Raw genomic sequence first — 20,335 nt, forward strand, 5'->3', positions numbered from 1 at the left:
AAGTAAAAATAATGTAGGTGTCATCTCGTTATTGGACAAATTATGCCTAAAAGGCCTTGGTAAGAGTTAGAGCCATTTTCTACCTTGTTGGCTAGAACTCACAACTGATGGGACTGTACTATAGATAAGAATTAATCAACATCTCAGTCCAAACATGAAAAACTGCATCTCCCATGCTTTAATCCCGCCTCTAATGGGAAGAAAAGAAGATAAAAACCTCACATCCATGGACATCCAGGCAGCTGAGCAGCAGATGAAGTTCTCCCTTCTCTGCCAGGTTCACCTGACCACGAGCAAGTTCCTGCTTGCACATCCACGTTTCAACCTTGCCACTTCCCAAGCCTGGTTAAGCCTGCAAACCACGCACCGAGATGCGTGCTCTGTGAAGCGAAAGCTGCTGTGTGAGTGCAGCTCTTTTCTGCATAAAAATCTCACTGATTTCTGACAGCTGTGTTTGCACCCACACCTTAAATGCACTCAGGTTAGATCTGGCACAGCTTTTTAAAACCCTGGTAAAAAAGAACCCCTTTGGAATCCACCGTCAATTCAGTAATAGTGGTTTAAGCTTTTTAAAACTTATCATGAGAGTGCTGGAGGAAGCAAAGTGGCCACAGCCCAGTTCTCTAGCACGAGAGAGATGCCAGGAGCGGGCATTCTGTTGCAGAAATAATCATCAGTGCTTAACAAACAAAGAGGGTACAAGTTCAGCAAAGCACATCAGGGCGCTCCATCCCTGCAGCAAACACCGAGGTCAACAGCTTGGACACTTTCCTAAAAGTATGAATATTCCTCAGCTCCTCTGCTGAATAGGGATGAGCTGGTCCCCCATCCAGCAATCCATTACGGTGACAAAGTGGCTCTTAGTATGCCCAGCAACATGTGTGACAGCAGCCAGTGTTGAGCAGCAGCCAAATTCTGTCTGAGCGAGATAAAATCAGATCCAGCAGGCTAATAAGGTAAGGATCAGTGCTCTGTGTACATCCATTCATTCATCAGAGCACCGGTTTGAGCGCAGGGGAGAAAAAATAAAGGTTATAAGGAAAAGGGGAAGGTATGTGGGGGAAGTAATACTCCTCAAATGTTTCGGAAATGTTGTGAGAACCTCGAGTAGTTATTGTCATTGCCAGTAGCATTTTTCTGGAGGTGCTGACTGGCATGAGGAAGAAGCTGTGTTAAAGCCATTTACAGCTTTTCACTCAAGCCCCATCCTACAACAGAGTGTTTCCACCAGAGCTGCAAGAGCCCAGTTTACAATGGTAAATAAGACATTCTCTGCCACATATTGTACACATCCCTATTTTTTTAACCGTAAATTCCTTCAGGCAGAGACCATTATTAATGCTAAATACCTTAAAATTCAAGTCGAATGGCAGAAAGGAAAACAAGCAAAAAGTTAATTAAACCTGCAACAAACACTTCATTGGAAAATGTTGCAAACACCCCCAAGGAAAATTTGGAGTGTGGAGGAACAAAATTAAATTGATGAAATGGGCAAAGAAAAAGTTTGCAACTTAAAAATAATATTCTGTCTTCGATATATAAGCATGAAATCAAATGTTTACTGGGAAAAAAACCCTAACTATTTTTAGGAGACTCAGACTGTTTATACCTGTTTTACAAGGACACTCACACATTTAGTATGGGGATTAGAGAGTCCTTTGCACATGCAGAAATAGCCCAGGAATTCACATGTGGGAGAGGAATACAGGCTGATAGACATTTCCACTAAAACACAAACCACACCTTCTTACAATCGTACCTTATTAGACCTCCTGTGAAGAAAAAGTCTGTATTACAGGGGGAACGGTCATGATAAATGAAAAAGTCTGCCCTGTGGGTCTGACTCAAAACACACCTCTAGACCTGGTTTAAATAACTGGAATTCATAAATGAAATGGGTCAATTTTCTGTGTGCCTAAATGAAATGTGATTGTGTCTGTGTGTGCTTCAGGTGGGTTTTGAAAATCTGCTACAACCATCAGGATGCCCACACACCTCCAGCCTCCTCTCCTAGAGAGGAAAACAGTGTATATACATTTTTATCTACCTCGTATTACTGTTGATACTACTAAAAGCAGCAGATAAGCTCAGTGATGATCGTGGCATGGAGACTCTCCTGCAAACAGTCAGCATGAAAGCTTTGAAGTTCACTTGACAGAAATCTTCACAGTTGTGGTGCCGTAGCTAATTAGTTGTGTCCAATTCATTATATCAAGATACTAACTTCCTAAATAAAAACCCAAAAAAAAACCCCAAAAAAACCCCCCAGTTTTTGTTGTTGTTGTTGTTGTTGTTGCTGTTTTTTTGTTGTTGTTGGGTTTTTTTTGTGGTTTTGTTGTTGTTGTTGTTGTCGTTGTTTTCAGTAAAGCTCGAAAAAGGATTTCAGGGTTTTCAGAGCTTGGGAGAGTACAAATTTGACTTACCCTCAGAAGAAAATAAAGAAGAGGATACCAAGAATGTCCTTTGAAGTAAATTCCTTTACATGCTAAATAGTGAAAAGATTGTATAAAAATCCCTTAAAACGTTTCTTACTTAGCAGAACTTCATAGCAACACTTCCTTAATATTGATAAATATCATGCCAGTCCCAAGGAGAATCTCTTTTTTGAGACATGAGTTATTCCTGTCCTTCCAGTCTTTGCCATCTCCCTCCTGAGCTGCCATGTCCAACACACCTCTAATATTACCAGATTCAACAGACCACATGGAAAGGACTAAGGCTTCTGGCTCATTTTCCTTAGCCCTGCTGGCAACAAGGTGATATATTCCTTTACTGCCCTTCAGAAAAAAGCAAAAAACCTGAGGGAAAAGGGGTGAAATCCTAAAAAACACCACATCACTGCCATCCAAAACTGGCACCCAATAGCATCAGACAGAGCCTCAAGAGATCAGGGCTCAGCTACTGGATCTCCTCTGAACTTGAGTCACTTTCTCTGTGCTTAAATTCCTCCATTTGTTTATTCCTGCAGAAGTCTCTAACCATATTCCTCCAAGAAAACGTGCAAGGAAAAGGCTTTGTACTTTCTTTTTTGATACTCACAGGTATCCACAAGGCAGAACTCGATAGTGAAAGTAGAGAATTTAGCAATCAAAACCCAAGAACTCTTCTGTATTGGTGAGAAACTGTTTTGCTCTTGAGATGCAGATTTTACTTTCCCAGATGAGGACAATATACATTTTTTTTTTTCCCCATGAAGTAGATTCCTTATGCAATAATAGTGATTTTCTTGTCCTGTGCTTTTCATTCACACCAATACTTCTTTACAGCCTCCTGAACAAATAAGAGAGTTCCACTAAAGGCTGCAAAAATGTGAAATATATGTACTTTAACCACTGGGAAAAAAAAAAAACAAACCAACTTGAGGAAAACAGTAAATCTCTGTGCCCCTTCAATAGCAGCTGAAAGGCAAAGTCCAAGCAACTCCTAGATCATCTCCTTATTTCACTTATATCTGAGTTGTTCTTTCTCATTCCAAGCAACCGCAAGTTCTTAATTGTAGTTTAATTTTCTGCCAGCTCCATTTTCCTCTGGAGGCCCAGAGCATGCTTTCTGATGCTCCAGATAAATGCTTCGCCCTTTCAGCCTCCTCATTTAGGCCGCTGTAATTCTGATTCAGAGCTTGCAGTTCCTTTCCAAAGGTTGATATTTGATCCTCCACCTTCACGAGGTGTACCTGTGCCTGATATTTCACATTAATCCCACCTCCTAATTCTCTAATCATCTCAAATGCCACGAGATGGAACCTCTGAGGATAAATTCACTGCTTACATTCCTGCTGCCTTGTGAGTCATCAGAAGGTAGGGAATAAGAAATTGTAATTGAAGAAATGCTTCTCTGCAACTCCTTCCCCTGAAACGTTTCACCTGATCAACAGATGATGCTCAGGGGACTTCCGTCTTCTCAACATCATCTTACATGCCAGAGATAAAATATTATTGAAACAAAAAGTTCAGGTAAACCCTAATAAAAAACAACAACACAAAAATGTATAAATTCCTAGGAAAGAAACCTCACATTTCTCAAGCTATCAGAGTTTAATTCTCATTATTGTAGCATTCTGCAATGGCACCTGGATGTCTCACCTGAGATTCAGGCCTCATTCTGACATGTGCTGCATGAAAGCATGGTGAAAAACCACTCCTTTCCCTTTGGTGTTTAGAATCTAGATAAAATCAGGGCAATACTCACAGTGAAGACATTTATATGTCACATTCCTGCTCTCAAACCTGCTTATTTCTGCAGCAGGGCTGAGGTGATTTTGGATGCCTCTCAAGACCACCCCTTTCACCAGGAGTCAGGAAGGAACCCAACAACAAAAGAAGGTCCAAAGGTCGCATCACAGATGACACAACTCAGGAGCGAGGTGCAGGTTAAAACAAGGACCTCAGCAGGTCCAGAACAATTACCCCACTGCTCATCTTCCCCATGGATTCTGCTGCCTTTGCTCAGGACAAGCAAAATTTGATGTTGGCCAGTGCAAAACTCATTTATGTGGGACTGTTAATGCAATGTGGGGCAAAGGAAAGAAGAATCTGCCCAGCCCTTGTTGTCACACAACTCCTGTTCTGAGCCTCATCTTTCCCTGCTGTCCTCAGCCCTGATAATCATTGAAACTTTTGATAAAATACCGGCACTGAGACATGAGTGATTTGTCATCTTTATACCTTGTAAATGCAGCATAAAAATAAGTTAGACTGATTGAGATTACACTGTTGAGGCAAAACAAAATAGGGATCAAATCCAAAATGACAGCTACATCGATTTTATTAGTTTGAAAAGAAAAATTTACAGAAAAACTCTAATCCAAAAACCAATAAAGCACTTTGCCAAATATGATGTTATCTGAGACTCGTCATATTAAAAAAAAAGTTCTATTAAATCTCCCACTTTCAAGTTCAGCATCAAAAACACTCAGTTTAAATGATATTTCTGTCATTTTTTTTCTTAACCTTCATGAAAAATTCACTATACCATGCTTAGAATTACTTGAATAATACATATCTTGTTTTAAATTCCAGTTATTACATGCACTTGTAAAATGCTATTTGATTTGATTTTTTCCTCCCACACCTTAAGCAAAATATGTGACAATTTTGTTTTCTCTTGGGTAGCGTGTATACGAGCTAACCCATTCCTGAGGGGTTTTCAATTGCCAGCTAATCCAAAGCTATTTCTTTTAGAATTGCATCCAATGAAGTTAATGGACTCAAGGGGATTGTTAAAAAAAAAAAAAAAAAGAACAACAAAAAAACCAACAAAACAACTCCAGAGTGTGTGCAGGGTTGTTTTTTGTTTTGGGTAGTTTGGGTTTTTTACATAAAAAGGTCCATAATATATTTTCTCTTTTCTAGTCCTCATACACACAAAAAAAGTAAATTACAAGCCCTTAGCAGCTTGGCCAGCAGCCTCCACTGCCATAAAGGTGCTGGTCTTGCAAGATGGCTAATGGAAATAAACCCTTTTTCAGAGTCTCTTTGCTTCTATCCTGATTATATGCAAGTCCAAGGATATTTACCATACCTTTCACAGAGAAATTGTTAAGTAGAACTGTTAAGTTAAGAAATTAGGTAATGAAAGTAAAGAAATAATAATTAAAAAACCCGAAAACAATCTCACAATTCTGTATGCTTTGCTGTTCCTTTGTTCCTCCCACCACCTCTCTCATACAGACTCGTACTCAGAACAAAACTTCACCTTAACTTTGCCTTTCTCCAATGCCTTTACATCTAATTTTTTTCCAAACCAAACCCTTGAACTGATTTTGGATCTCCTATTTCAGACTGAGTGGATTTTTGAGAAATAACAGAGCTTTTATCCCCATGTTTTGGAGCTGACATCAGTGACAGCCCTGCTTCTAAACAGTGAAGTAGGTTTCACCCTTTTGATGCCCCAAATATCCCAAGGTCAAAATGATCTGGGAAACGTGGAGGAGAAGCCTCTCATCTCTACTTGAAGCAGTTCTGTTCAATTCCTTAACTCTTAATGAACCCCACAGAAAAATATGTGAGCGTACAAAAGTGTTCTGACTGATTAAAAAGAGGATATCCCAAGAGGAGCTAATTTAATATTAGATCAAATGAACTGGAGTTTAAATTACCATGTTTTTGTTGACTATTTTAACATATTCAGGGAAGGCACAGGGATCTTTACATATTTCTGAGTCTCTTTGTAGTATCATTCCTCACACGTTAGACTAGTCAGTGCGGAATACATGGATTTGAAGGGATGAGGGGGTGGGAGAAGTTGTGCAGTGGATTACTGATGTACCCCAGAGAAGTTTATTAAAGTGATAAAAGAAAAATCCTATCATAATTCATTTTCTGTTGTTTTTTTTTTCCTTTTTTTTTTTTCTCTGTGTTAAACAGTGCAAGCCTCTAACAATGAAGCTCCCCAGAACGCTCTCTGATTTCATAAGAATTAGTAGCTCAGCTTAATACATAATCAAATTGTCAGAGAAGCCACAGTGCTCTTCCCCCTCCTCACTCCCTGTGTTGTGATTTCTGATTAAAGAAAAACTTATCCAAGGCTTTCAGGAATACTTTCTGGCAAATTTCTTGCCAATGAAGAAATCACTATGAAGGAAATGCAACTCTGCTTTTCAGCTTAGCTCTCTGTTCTTGTTTCAGAGCAGCAGCAATGCTTTCTCATGTCAGTCAGGCCCACAGATATTTTACAGCAGGATACAGGGAGAAAGCAGGAACCACTCTCTTGAAAACAGTCAATAGTGCTTTGGGTGTACTTTAATGGTCAAAAGAGCCTGTGAGCTGAACCACCCTAATTCACCTCAGCAGCCTTGTTTTGGGCATCCCATCATGTGTCTGTGGCTTTGGACATAGAAGCACATGGTTTGGGTTGGATGGGACTTTAAAAATCACCAGCTGCCCTGCCATGGGCAAGCACATAAGCTAGAACTGTGTGCTTTCACTTTAATTCTGTCTGAAACCCAAACATTTCAGAGCAGCCTGTTCTCGTTTGTCCTACATTTCCTGAATCGGTCAACAAAGTTGTTCTACAATTAACTAAGGAAAAAAAAAAATAAAAAATAAAACAAAAAACCCCACCATCCTAAATCCATGGACTATGGTTGCAGGAGATCAGAAATGGTGATGAACAAAGATCACAGCAATTTTTTCACTCTGAGTGCCCTCACAAGACCTCAGAATGATCCCAGACTAACACAGTAAATAAGCGTTAATGCATGGGTTTAGTGCCAACTGTATTTGAAGGTAATGGAAATGTTTGGGGTTTTCAATTTCATGTGCTTCAAGAAGCTAAACAGAGCTTTTCTTCTAGAAGACTGAAAGATGATGAGCTAAAATTCTTTGATACAGAGATAGTTTAAAATTGAAGGAAAAGAACAGCTACAAAATAACTGCAGATACTGGATTCTGTAACAGTGAGAGCACAGCCATGAAACTATTGACAAACTAGTTGTCATCTCTGGCACATCAGCAAGGATAAGACATTCCCAAAACTGCTTCCCAAAAACCTCACACGTTTATCCATCAATAAGACAACAAAGCTCAGCAGCCAGCCAGATCAAAGATGGTCAGCTGTGTTCTCACACACACAAGAGATCAGTAAACTGGAAGTGCTGGCAGAAGATGGAGTGGGAAGAAGCATTTCCTTTTTTAGGTCCAACATTTCCTTTTCAGGGCCAACACAGAGAGGAATTGCTGAGGAACTTAATGGACATTGTGTCAGTCTTGGCAGAGTGTTAGAAGAGAGGACAACTAACCTGAACAGCAAGTGTGATACGTTCTTCTAATTAAAACAACAACAACAAACAAACAAACAAGACACAAAAAAAACCAAAACCAGCAAAGTGAATAAGAAAGCAAGGCTCATAGACAGTGACAGAAATACATTTGCAAAAGCAATTGGGCTCCAAAAGGAAAAAAAACCAGGCGCTGATATCAGGCCTACAGCAAATGCAGCTCATTTTTGAGGACACAGTGTGAGAGATCACTGAGGTTACGAGACAGATCTCCAGTGCTGGAGACCCAAGCTGCATACTGAGGTACAGAGAGAAATTCGGAAAATAAATAAATAACAGTTTTAAAAAAATAATCTATGTAATTATGAACAGTGTTAAAAAAAAAGTCTGAGGTTTTGACTTCAGGATTATGAGGCATTAAGAAGTAAACTATTCTAGACAGACCTGTGAGTGATAACAGAGCTAAGAGTTTATTGTAGAAGGTTGAGGGCAAAATGCTCAAGTACATGCAGTATTTAACATGGCAGAGAAGTCACCCAAAAAACCCTGATCCAATTTCATCACATATTATGATGTTATGGTGGTGCAACCTGCAAACACACACCAAACATACTCTTACCTTATGTGAGAGACTGGAACATTGCTGGTTACTGGCTCAGAACAATCTGCTGTAGACACATGGGAGGAACAGCAAAGTTAATGTTGGAACAATCATCTTAAAGTTTTGTTTCCTTTTGTTTTGTTCGGTTGTGATACAGAACAGCATTTTACACTTTTTGTGCCTTCCCCAGAGCTCACTGAAACCAGAGGAAGGATTGGCACTATTTCACTTTGGCATTCAGTTCTAGGTGAGTCTTAAACCATTTCTGTTACCTCAGAGGGAAAGTGTTTCATAAAATCACAACATACAGGGAAGATTTTTCAGCTCAGTATTATTACATATCCTTTAATTTTTTTGAGGAATCAATTGTGTGACTACTGATTATCAGCCCAAGGAAGTCGTTCTCCAAGAGGAAACAGAGAAACAATTCTCAAACCTGTTTTTGAGGCTATTCAATGCATACATTCTGGAGCTATTCTTCCAACTGTGTAAAACAGATCACTGTCAGACCTCCCCAGCTGTGCAGTAAAGCTTATGCTGTTCTGCAAAGGGTAGGCAGACTCTTCTAGTAACATCCTCAGCAGGTTTATTTATTACAAAATAATAAATTATATTATTATATTATATTTTAAACTTACTTAACATATATTATAAAACATATTATATTATTATAGTTATATATTATATCACTTACAATAATAACTTATTATTATATAACCCTGATGTGACATTGTTTTAGTCATAAACCAAAAGAAGCAGATGCAAGTTCACCAGCTCACCTCTCAACCACCATTATTACCTTCACTCCAAGTACTGGGGCAGGGTTTCACCACACAGAGCTGTGCATCCTCATGGTTCTATTCAAACTCAAAATGCATTAACTGATACTACCTAATTTTGGTGCCACCAGAAACATCTCACCTTTGGTATTGTCTTCCAGAATCTGGTTTGGGGTTTCTTTTTGTTTACAGAGCAGCATTCACAGTAATACAACAATTTGGCAAGACAATAGAGATCATGAAAAACAGAGAACTGTTTTCCATTTCTGCCATCTCCCTGTCTGTATCCAGTATTTTCCACTGAACAGCTCACTGTTAGCAACGAGCCTGCCCGGCTTAGTAGACCGGACTGAAAATTCCATCAGCCGGAATCTAGAACTGTGAACTCCCTGCATTTAACCTGTTAGTATGTCTAAAGAGTAAAAGGTGAATAGAAATCTTGAAATATAAGAAATCAAGAACATCACTGCTAGCAAAAAGGGGCAGGTAAAACACAAAAAAATTCCCACATGAGAGAAAGCAACTGGAAGTAATTAATTTTATTTTTTTTTTTCCCCTGGGGCCTAATGGAAAACATGAAATTACTTGTATTCAATGACCATGCTGTCCGTATCTGAGTAAATGCTTTGCAGATAAACCAGCTGAACCTGAAAAAGATGAATTAAGCTTAAAAAAATATTTTAAAAAATGTGTAAACAAGGGATAATAGAGTGACACAGACCTTGGGAAAAATATGTAATGTGGATTTCCAGACCAGGCGGGTCACTGGGTTATGTACAGATTTACAGGGAATAAATGTGATCTCATTCCCCAAGAAGTGCAGATACAGACCTGATGAATTATTAGAGCAACCATAGAATTCTGGGTTCACAGAGGCATTTGAACCAGAGGGTATTGGCAGATATCTCCAAAGAAAATCTTTTTCACTGTACAAAGGCTCTGAATTCAGGACAATCATTCACTTACACAGGGAAAATAACAGCATTGATCAGCTGAAACCCTCATCAACCCACCAAGAGTATGCAGCTCGAGGCACACGTGATACCCTGATCTCCCATGATTGATGAGGAGATCACAAAAATTCTGTAAATAATAGCAGCAAGGCTCCAATAAAAAACAAATCAAACAGGGATGACTGCAAGCACAGACATGAATGTGGCCAGGATTTTGATGGATTAAGACTAGGCTACAACTGGATAAAACCTCTGAGAGATAATGTGTAAGGCTGCTGCAGTAATTGGTAGCAGAGACAGAAAACAGGAACAGTGAATGTATTACATTTGGCCAGTTAGTGCAGGCACTGGTGCCCCTGTTTAGACAAGATAATCGTGATGGTCCTGCTGACAAAATTCATCAAAAGCAGACTAGGAAGACAGAAGAAGGGAAGAGAAGAGCTTTCTAGAGATCCAACAGAATTCACCTATCCAGGGAAGCACCATGTCCACAAGCAATGATCAGAGAACCACGCAGAGCTATTTGATTTCCAGGGCTAGCAGCCTACGCGGGTAAAGAAGAACCAAGAGTTCCTCAAACTACAGTCTGACTACACAGAAGTCATGGAGAAATACACTCCTGAATGCAGAAAAAATACCAGGGAGGGGAGAAAAAATGCCCAAAGTACTTTCTGCTGTCATCCATTTTAAATCAGTGAGGCATTGCGTCCCTCTGTTTGACTAAACCAAATTATCCTTAACGACGGAGAGCAGAGGTGAGTGGCTCAGCCTCTAGCAACTATCTTCTTCAGTACATCATCATAATAAGATAACACTTCTCAGCTTTTTCCAAAACCTCTTTTTAGGGTGGTTGAACCCTCCTTCTCTTTCCCCCTTTTGTTCTGGGCGGGGGGAGCACGATGAATTTAAATCCGTGCTGATTCTGCTGCTGTCCTCTGAAGAACATAACAAATGACAATAAGCTTATGAGCTCTCTTCTTCAAAAAAACTCTCTTATTTTGTGGGAATAGTGCACTAATATTTAAAAAAAAAAAAAAAAAATGTTGCAAGTGTCAAAATGGTAGCATTCAGGAAAAAAGAAAACCGACAAAAACGTAGTGTTACCATTAAAACATGCAACTCTTTTGTCTTTGGCACAATTTACTTATCACTTGAGGGGTTTTCTGGGATTTCAGAGTGATAACAGGGCTAAATTCACTTGTGAGAGTGTCGCTCCAGTCTCAGTGTGATTGTTTCCAGTGTCAGGGCACACAGGCCACAGCTGAAGCGTGGTTTGGGATCCTTTCAGACAAAAAAGCAGGGGCTGAACCCTGTGAGCTCGACTATCCTGATACGTGCAATCTCCCTTGGAAAATAATGGGTTCTAACGGGATGCACACTGTGAAAGATGCGTTTTCCAGCATGACTGCACTAAGGCAAAAGAGTTGCATCAGGGATTAATTTGGCATTTACTCTTCTGATGGTTTTTTCTGCGCTTGTAGCTATTACCGCTCCTTTGGCACAAACCCAGATTAGCCATTAGTCTGTGGATTGCCATTACTCTGCCAAGCTTTTAGAACGTAAACAAAAAATAAAAGCCACTTTGCGAAGACGACAATAAACATTTAAAGCCCAATAATATCTCTGCGCAACTTTGGTAACAGCAAAAATATGGAGCCAGCTTTCATGTACAAACATGGAAAATGGGCTGAAATCATTAAGGCATTAGAGATGTTACCTAATTAGAATTGTCATTTTATATTTGCTACAATAAAAAAGGCGATTTTACTTAGAGTAATTACCATCAGTGATTGGTGTTATTGTATACGCTGATTAAAATGTTTATTTCTGTGAGGGGAAAATTAATTGAGAAGTGGCACAAGGAAGCTAAGGATAAGGAGTAGGGCTTTCACAATATTTTACATTGGACACAAAAAGAGGGCCTTAACCTATCTTTAATTTGATTTCCTGAGAAGTGTCTTAATCTAGACTGTGGCTGCCTTGCTGTTGCTTTGATTTAATTAGCCTTAAGAACCATTATTTCCATTTTATCTTCCCCTACACAGAAGGAAGAAAAAAAACAGATCTTATTGTTGTCTTCATGTGGATCATACAAATGTATTTGATGAAGTGAAGAATATTGCAATTTTTTTTTTTTTTTAAAGTTAATTTTCAAGCCTTATCTTTCAGAAGCCGGGAGAATTTCAGGAATGTGCGAAGGAGGAAAGGGGTAACATGCAAGCTATTTTAGGAATGTGGGATTACTCGGGTTTCTCAAATAAAAACGCTGCTCATGGCAGGAAAAAATACCAGCACGATTTGTGATGCACTGGTGGCCTTAATAGATTTGGATATGAATAATATATGGATATTTGTGTGGGGAGAAAAGGGAAAAAAAAAAAAGTCCCTGTGACTCTAAACAAGATGGACAGCTTGTTTGCCCAAGACTGGATGGAATCAGCCTCCCTTTCTCCCTCACCCCAAGCCAAAACCACCTCAGTGACTCCAGAAATACTTCCATATCAGTGATATTTCTTATTTTAATGCTCCATTACCACAACAACCCTTTTCAGAGTTAGTTTTACTAAATGGTAAAAAAAAAAAAAACAAAACCAAAAAACAAAAAACCACCCCGAGCTGTTCTAGCTTCCCTTTCTTGGCTAGCTTCTCTAAAAGTAGTTTCACCCTCTTTGTAGCACTCTAAAAATAACTTCTCTAAAAGTCATTTCATCCTCTTGGTAGCATTCCTAGCTCAGGTTGGGTTTGTCCTGCTGGAGGAACAGAGCAGAGCTGTGGGCTCTAATGCAGGTGTCTTTTGCAGCACAGCTCGTTGAGTGCAACACCTGCCCTGCCTTGTCTCCACTCTCAGTTTGTGTGTTCCTGTCCCACAGACACACCACAATGGTGTTGGCTCAGAAATTTTCTGTGAGTGCCCTCTCCACATGTGTTTTTCAGCTCAGCTTTCTTCTAAAGCAGCAGCCTGCACATGACAACAGAAATGGATGCTTTTGATCCTAAAAATAAACAAACAAAAAAACCCCAAAAACAACCAAACAAAAAAAGACATAACAGCCTGTACCTGTACTGCTGAACCACAAATTCTTTTTATTTCTCAAAGGTAAATAAATATAAATGAAATATACTGCATCTCAGCTTTCATTCCCTCTCTCCCTTTTTCTTTCCTGTTTTCTCCTGTCTGAGAGCCCAACACTCAGCCTCATCATCCTTACCGATTGTGTCACATTATTTATTTTGCCTTTTTGCCTCTTTCTCTTATTCCAACTTAAAACCTTCTTTCTTTAGTCTCTCTTTTTTTGTACATATACCTGAAAATAACTTTACCTATTTGCCTTGACTTCTTTACTGAAATTCTAAGTCAGCCTGGCTTTTATCAAGTCTTATCTGTGCCTAAGCTCCAGCGTGCAGCTTCCTGTGATGCTCAGTGCTTCTTTCAAAACCCAAAGGTGTTTTCCTCTTGGAGTTTATTTTAGTTCTGCTGGATTTGCAGCTTTTCCATAGCTGTGTTTCCCCCAGTTTAGTATTCTGGTTTCTGATCGTCTTTTGTCTCTCTGATGAAGAGAAGTGTGAAACTCCTACATATTCAAGCCTCTGAGCTTTTCATGTCAGGTCACTTCTCTAACCGGTTCTTTTTATCTTCTCCTGGATTTCCCCTTTTGAAGTAGCAACTGTAGTAGCAAGAGACCTGAAAGTCCAGAGAAATCACTTCTTTTCTTACGGTAACCATACCCAGTGGTTGTTTTTTTTAGTTTTTTTTTTTACCAACCAATATGAATCAGAGAGATTTCTGGCAAACTGAGAGACTCTACAGTCCTTGTATTTATGTTTTGGCACTTGGGCAAATACAGCACCTTTTCTCTCTCTCTCTCTCTTTTTTTTTTTTTTTTTTTTTTAATGAACTTTACAAAGCAAAGTCAAGGACAGACTAATTTTTTTTCTCTCAAGATCATACAGACCACTTTTCTTAAAGCAGAAAAAGGGAGGATTTTGACTTCCTCTGCTGAAATTGTCTGAATCAAACTTGTTCTCCTCTGCATTCTGATATAAGCCCCACATAAACCTCATCAACAAGCAGGCACTTGTTTCTACCCTTATTTTTCCAATTCACCTGAACCTAATTTCACTAGTTATGAGGCATGGGGAGGGAAGCCTTGAGCACTGCAGAGTACAAAGATATGCATTTACCAATTTTATTCAGTCCTGCAGTGTTAAGGATACATAAAGAGGCAAAATCCAAAGAGGTGGGAGCAGTTCCTGTGGCAGTGCTTTTCCTAGTGCTCTGTGCCCCATTTAGCTTTGAGAGGAATGACAAGACTTGTCTTTACAAACAAGTTCTGGGTCTGCTGGTAGATGAAACTAGCACTGAGAGATAAGAGAAACAATGGGAAGGATTCTACTGATTGATGAATGGAAAAGAAGATATTTGCCTTTAAATATTAAATTGAATATTGAAAGATGAAAGCAACAATGGAGAAAACCCATAAATCCCGCAAGAATTAAAAAATAGGGGGGTTATACATTAAAAGGGGAATCTTAGGTCTTAGGCATTTCGGGAAGTCTGTACCTCTCAAGTACCTCAGCCAATGGGGAAATAGAGAGAGAGAAATGTGGCCAGGAAATTAGGATAAAAAGGAGGCTGTGTCCTCTGAAAATCTGAGACCCCAGGGGAAATGCCCTATTGCTTATCTCTTTATTCGAATAAAGTAAAAGGACTCCTCTGTCTCCTTTTTGGACATAAACCTCTAGTGTTTGTGGATTAATTTTCTTAACAGCTTTAATAATTGCTCTGATATCCCCTTTTCCAGGACTGTAGAAACAAACACAACACAGGTGGGACAACGCACCCCAAAAACTCCACAACCTCTGGCACCTGTGCCTAGTGTGACAATGACATTTTGGTAGAGTTCACCTGTCCCACAGCAGTGGGCTGAAGACCCCTGAGAAAACAATTCCAGTGCAACACAGCACTGTCAAGGCATGTTTGGATGGTTGGAGAACCAGAAATGTATCTGAGCCACGGCATCGATATGATTTAAAACTTAATAACTTTCTGTTTCCAGAAATAAAGCAAAGTTGTTATTTAATGGCTGAAATCCTGCCATTTTCTCCAAATGCCAGTAATAATTTAAATTCACGACTCCTGTATTATTCATGTGGTCCCATTTAATACGAACAGTATTTCTGGTGCTCGGTGTTTATGAGGAGTGTCTCTTCAGGGTATACCTTACTTTATGTCAAACAGATGCTGGAAATAACTACCCGGTGTTCTGCTGCTGTGAACTGGGGATTAAAAATAGGGCTCATAATTTTCTAACCTGAACAAGGGAAAATATGAGGAGCTTTTCTTGACAGGATACCGATCTCATTTTCTTCCCCCCTTCTTTCCATTTATCTCTACTGTTCTCCCTCTCTTCACTCAGAAACAAGAGTTGCTACTAAGCGTGATTTACAGACTCAAAGAAAAACCTTACTTTTTAAATTTCATTTTTTGCTACACCAATCCTAAGCCTCTTCAAAGACAAGAAAACCCCCAACCATTGTAATTATTGCAAAGACGTTGAGAGGCAGTGGGACAACTGGACCAAGCCACACATTTTCCCCTTCTGAGAACACACCTGCAAATTCTCCTGAAAGTCAGGGTAAGGTAAATACACAATCTAGTAGGTGTGAAAGCAGCTTGCACAAGAAGCATAAGGTAAAATAAATGCTTATTTATTTATTTATAAAGCTAATTACTTTTTGAAAAATAAAGAAATAACAAAACAACCTTGAGAGATTCACAAAATCACAGGTCCCTTCATCTCTCTAATGTTTTTTGTTTTAACAAAATACTTTGGGATCATTTTCATACCTGTGTTTTTCCATGGAGTACTAAGAAGAAAGAGTAGTTATTTAATTTTCAGTCATTATCAGCAGCCACTAACTTGAATAAATTCTTCATAAAGCAGTGCAGGATATTCAATAGCAGTTCAGAGTACTTCACTTTGCCCTGCTGAAAGTCTCAATGTCACCCTGAAAGAAAAGTGAAAACCTTAATTCAACTTATATTTAGGAAAGACAATTTACAGACCAAGCTCAGAAATATTTCTTTATGTTACTTATACTATCAGCCATACTATAAAGAAATTGTGCTCTGGCCAGGGTGTTAAAATCTGTACATTTATTTGTTCTTCCATGATTTGGTTGCTAGCTATAAGCACAATTACTATTAAGTGTTGTTCTTCTGTTTCCTGCAGACTTGGGCCATAATGAATCAATTATTTGTCCTTTGACTAACTGAAATAGAGCACCAGTGTTAGGACGTGACTCTAAAATGAAACTGAGAGGGATGCAAAGGTTAAAACCTGAATAAACCAAACAAGATTGCCTCTTATCAACAACCTTGCAATAACAGGATCACCAACCATTGAATATTGCTTTTTTCTTATTAATAGAAAGTTCATTATATTTCTACAGATTATTGAAAGCAAAACTACTGAAAACAAATGGAAGACAGGTTATGAATTTACCCAGGATGAAAACCAGGATAGATTTCCATTAGCTTGCTTAGAATTATCTCAAAAATTTACTTTAGGGACAGCTCAGAATCAGTATTTTATGTAAAGTATGCCCATGTTAGGAAAAACAATGATCCATAAACAACCCATAAAGGCATTTCTTCACAAAAAACCCTCCAAAACATTATGGAAGTTTGGACTCAGCATCATTAAAGATAATCTGTGTATTATCTCTATTACACATATCATATTCATAATATTTATAATTCATGCTGCCATGTTCTGCAAGCTTTTCCCCATGTATTCCCAAATTAGAAGTCGAGAGTGATCATTAAATAAAAAACCAAACAAACAAAAAAATAAAGCCAAAACAAAATAATAAAAAACCCCCAAACCAACCAAAAAAGCCCCACAAAACCTCACCACACCCCTCATTTCTTGTTTTCTATCACAGAAGAGGAATTAGTTTCCTTCGCCCCAACACTGTGTGAGATCAATCAAAATTTCTTTCCTCTAGCTGGACTTGAAAGCAGCTAAGATACAGAATTTTAAAAATAAGGTCATAATTTTCATGATGCATTTAATAAGAGCGTCAGAAAATTTCCATCCTTATATAAAAGCACACTGCCGTACAAATAGGCACACAGATAATTCTGTGTGATAATCTAGAGCAGCAGGGACCTGAAGGGTGACCTGAGTGATGACACCGCATCTCTGCATTAACAGGGAAGTATTGTGCCCAAAGCTATGAAAAGAAATTAAGAATAATGCATTTAGATGGAGTGAAAAAGTTTTACTTTATGTTTTCTCTTTATGGTATAAAATGCTTTTGACATTTGTCCTCACTTCGTTGAATAAATCATTACCTGTTGTTTGTTTCTGGATATTAACACGCTATCAGTGAAAATTTTTTTCAGTTAGCTTTCTGCTTTGTCTCTGACAAAGAGGCCTTTCTTCCCCAAAACAAAACAAAAATTCCATTAAAAACTCCTTGTTACTCGATTTATCTATTGTTCAAGTAAAATACCAGGCAGCTTTTATCAAATCCACATTTCAATTTACTCCAAAACATAAATTAGAAGGCTGAGATTGCAGTGGGTCTGATGGGTAAACAAAATAAAAGACATATTAGAAAAGAAATGGGTAACAATATTTCTGGTAGCCATTTTTGCATAGAGAGCAGTAATAAGAGAAGCCCAGAATTGTGATACTAAAATTATTTATTGCAGAAATTCTGTAGCTTTATAGGCTTTTATTTTACCATAACTTCACTGCATTTTCTTTTCATGTTCCACAATCCCATAGAAAAAACACAAAAAGTTTCCCTTGCAATCTGCAACTTGTACATCTAGGTTAAAAAACTTTGTTTCTTTTCTTGAAGTCTTCATTATTAAAAAAGAAAGCTGTCATAAACTTGGATAACCTAAATGAACTTATAATTTTCTTTTTTTTTTTTGTGAAATCTGAAGGGGCAGAAAGTGATGCACAGGAAGTTCTGCTTGAACACGAGGAAGAACTTTTCCAGTGCTGCCATGAATGAAGTTACATCTTCACATCAGGGTTTGTTTGTTTTTTTTTTTAAATTAGTTGGGTTGTTTATTCCAGCAATGGTGTTTCATTCATGTGTTGTGCCACTGGTTTATTTTTTTTTTTTTTGGTGGGCCACTGTTTTTTTTTGTTTTGTTTGTTCGGGGGGGTTTTGTTTGTTCATTTTTTTGTTTGTTTGTTTTTTGTTTTGTTTTATTTGTTTGTGGTTTTTTGGTGGGTTTTTTGGTTTGTGTTTGTTTTTTTTTTCTTGAGCTACAGCTAAGCCAGACTTATCTTGTAACAATATCAGTTCTGTTTCTTTCTACTCATCTTCTCTGTAAAAAATCAAAAAACCCCCGAAGAATTACAATTAAAAACCCACTGCAGCCTGTTGCTCAGAAGCTATTTCTGATTTCACAATAGGGAAATATAGAAATGCTTTCCTCAAACTATTCAATCAACAATGACAGCAATGATGAGAGAAAAGAGGGAAGAAAACTGCTGCTTATTTACTGAGGATCTTAAAAGCCTGGATGAGAAGCTGAGCCAAATCCAAATATACGATAAACTCAGAGTATTTACCTGCCCTGTTTTCTACATGTAGCTGAATACTCAGCAGAGATTAGAACCTTGTTTGTTTAAACCAATGGAAACAGATTCTGCCATGGACAATCTTCTCCCAGTCAGCAAATAATAAAATTCAACTCCCCTTAAACTGGCTATAAAAAGCAAAAGCTGTAACCAAAATAAACAACTCTCTAAACCCAAGTAAGCATCCCCCGGGAGTTTGTGCTCTCTAACAACATCAATTTATTGAGATGGTATCAGTGGCACCTCAGCCTGGGGCCAAAGCACTGAACATTCCCTTCCTCTGTGGAATCCTTTCACAGGCTCCTGTGATTCAGGATAAAGCACTTCAGGAAACATCTTGTTAATTTGGTTTATTGCAATGATGGATATTGCTCGAGCGCTTCTCTTGTTTGGTAGCCATTGAAAAATTAATGACCAACACATCAATAATCACTTAGTGTGATTTGATGCACTATATAAATTACCTTTTCCTTCTGAAAGGTAGGGATGCAACACAACAGAAGCAGTTTTTCCAAAATATTTGGATATCAAAGATGTAAACTGTGTATACTTTCTCCCCTTACTGTGGAATACTCTATTCCATCATTGCCTCTGTAACACTGCAACGTCCTTTTTTCTGTCTAGAGGTATCAGCTTTGTATGAAATATATATTTTAGAACTAACTGAAAGGGAACAGACACATAAGTTGTAAAAAGACTGCATCATCAAGAATGTCCTTGGCGTAGAACAGAGTTGTGTTCGAAATACAAGATCCAATTTTATAAACATTTATCTTTGAAATAGTTATGCATGTAGACACTCAGATTAGAAAGGAACAACTAAATTTTAGGGTAAAGTAAAACAGATTTTACACCAGGCCATGTAAAATTCTATTTCTAAATTCTCCCATCTCTTTGAGATTAAAACTAGCTGGAACTTTCCATAATGTAACGCTGATTGCTATATTTATGCTGAGCTAATCTGTACTTATGAAAAATTAATCCCATGTTAAAAATTAGAAATCATTAACATGGCTCAAGAGAGAAGAATTTCACAGACTTGGAAACAAAACTAGTTTTTTGTCCCATGTTTAGTCTATGAAAAAAATACACAGCTGGAGGAGGAAAAAAAATAAAAAAAGATACATTTTGGGATATTTTAAAGACCTCTAGGACAGGCTCCCCTGTGACACCAGCAAAGAAGGAAAAGAAAAGATTTCAGGTCACACTTTTAAAACATTCTGGTCGGGCACGGTAAGAGCTAGGACAGGAGTAAACATCTATTAGGCATCAGAGTCTTACATAAGCACAATTAAAATTGCTTTCCCCCCGCACATCAAGGGTTCTGGGTACATCTGGAATCTAACAGCATCCAGATATATGCTGCTAACTTTTTCACACAGCTTGTACACAACATTTATTTAATCATTTTTAATGTTTACTAACCTGCTAGAGTGATGAAGAGGTCAGTTAATTATGTCTTTACCTGGAGATTGAAAGTTACTTTCTGGTACATAGCAAAACTACATCATGGTTATCAAAAAAACCCCACTGTGTCATTTTTATCCTCACAGCAAGAGAGAGAAAATTTCTTGCAGAGCAAAACCACTTTTTTCCCCTCGTAAGTAATGTGACCCTACTTTAGCACAGGGGGTGGACTGGAGTATCTCCAGAGCTGCCTTCCAACCCTCATC

The 20,335-nt window shown here is 38.3% G+C and overlaps 1 protein-coding gene across 10 annotated transcripts in view; it reads right to left on the reverse strand.

Moving 5' to 3' along the window:
• Positions 1-20,335, reverse strand: part of PIK3C2G (phosphatidylinositol-4-phosphate 3-kinase catalytic subunit type 2 gamma) — a 244,152-nt gene that overhangs the window by 201,988 nt on the left and 21,829 nt on the right. For 8 of the 10 annotated variants that reach the window (XM_058420387.1, XM_040063030.2, XM_040063035.1 and 5 more), the window contains 2 exons: positions 15,899-16,059; positions 8,337-8,385 (listed from right to left, as the gene is read on the reverse strand). The gene's annotated coding sequence lies outside the window, so the exon portion shown is untranslated. The remainder of the gene's footprint in view (positions 1-8,336; positions 8,386-15,898; positions 16,060-20,335) is intronic. The other 2 variants (XM_058420389.1, XM_058420388.1) reach the window with 1 other exon arrangement.

The sequence above is a fragment of the Hirundo rustica genome, chromosome 4 (genome assembly GCF_015227805.2).
Source record: "Hirundo rustica isolate bHirRus1 chromosome 4, bHirRus1.pri.v3, whole genome shotgun sequence".
NCBI classification, from domain to species: Eukaryota; Metazoa; Chordata; class Aves; order Passeriformes; family Hirundinidae; genus Hirundo; species Hirundo rustica.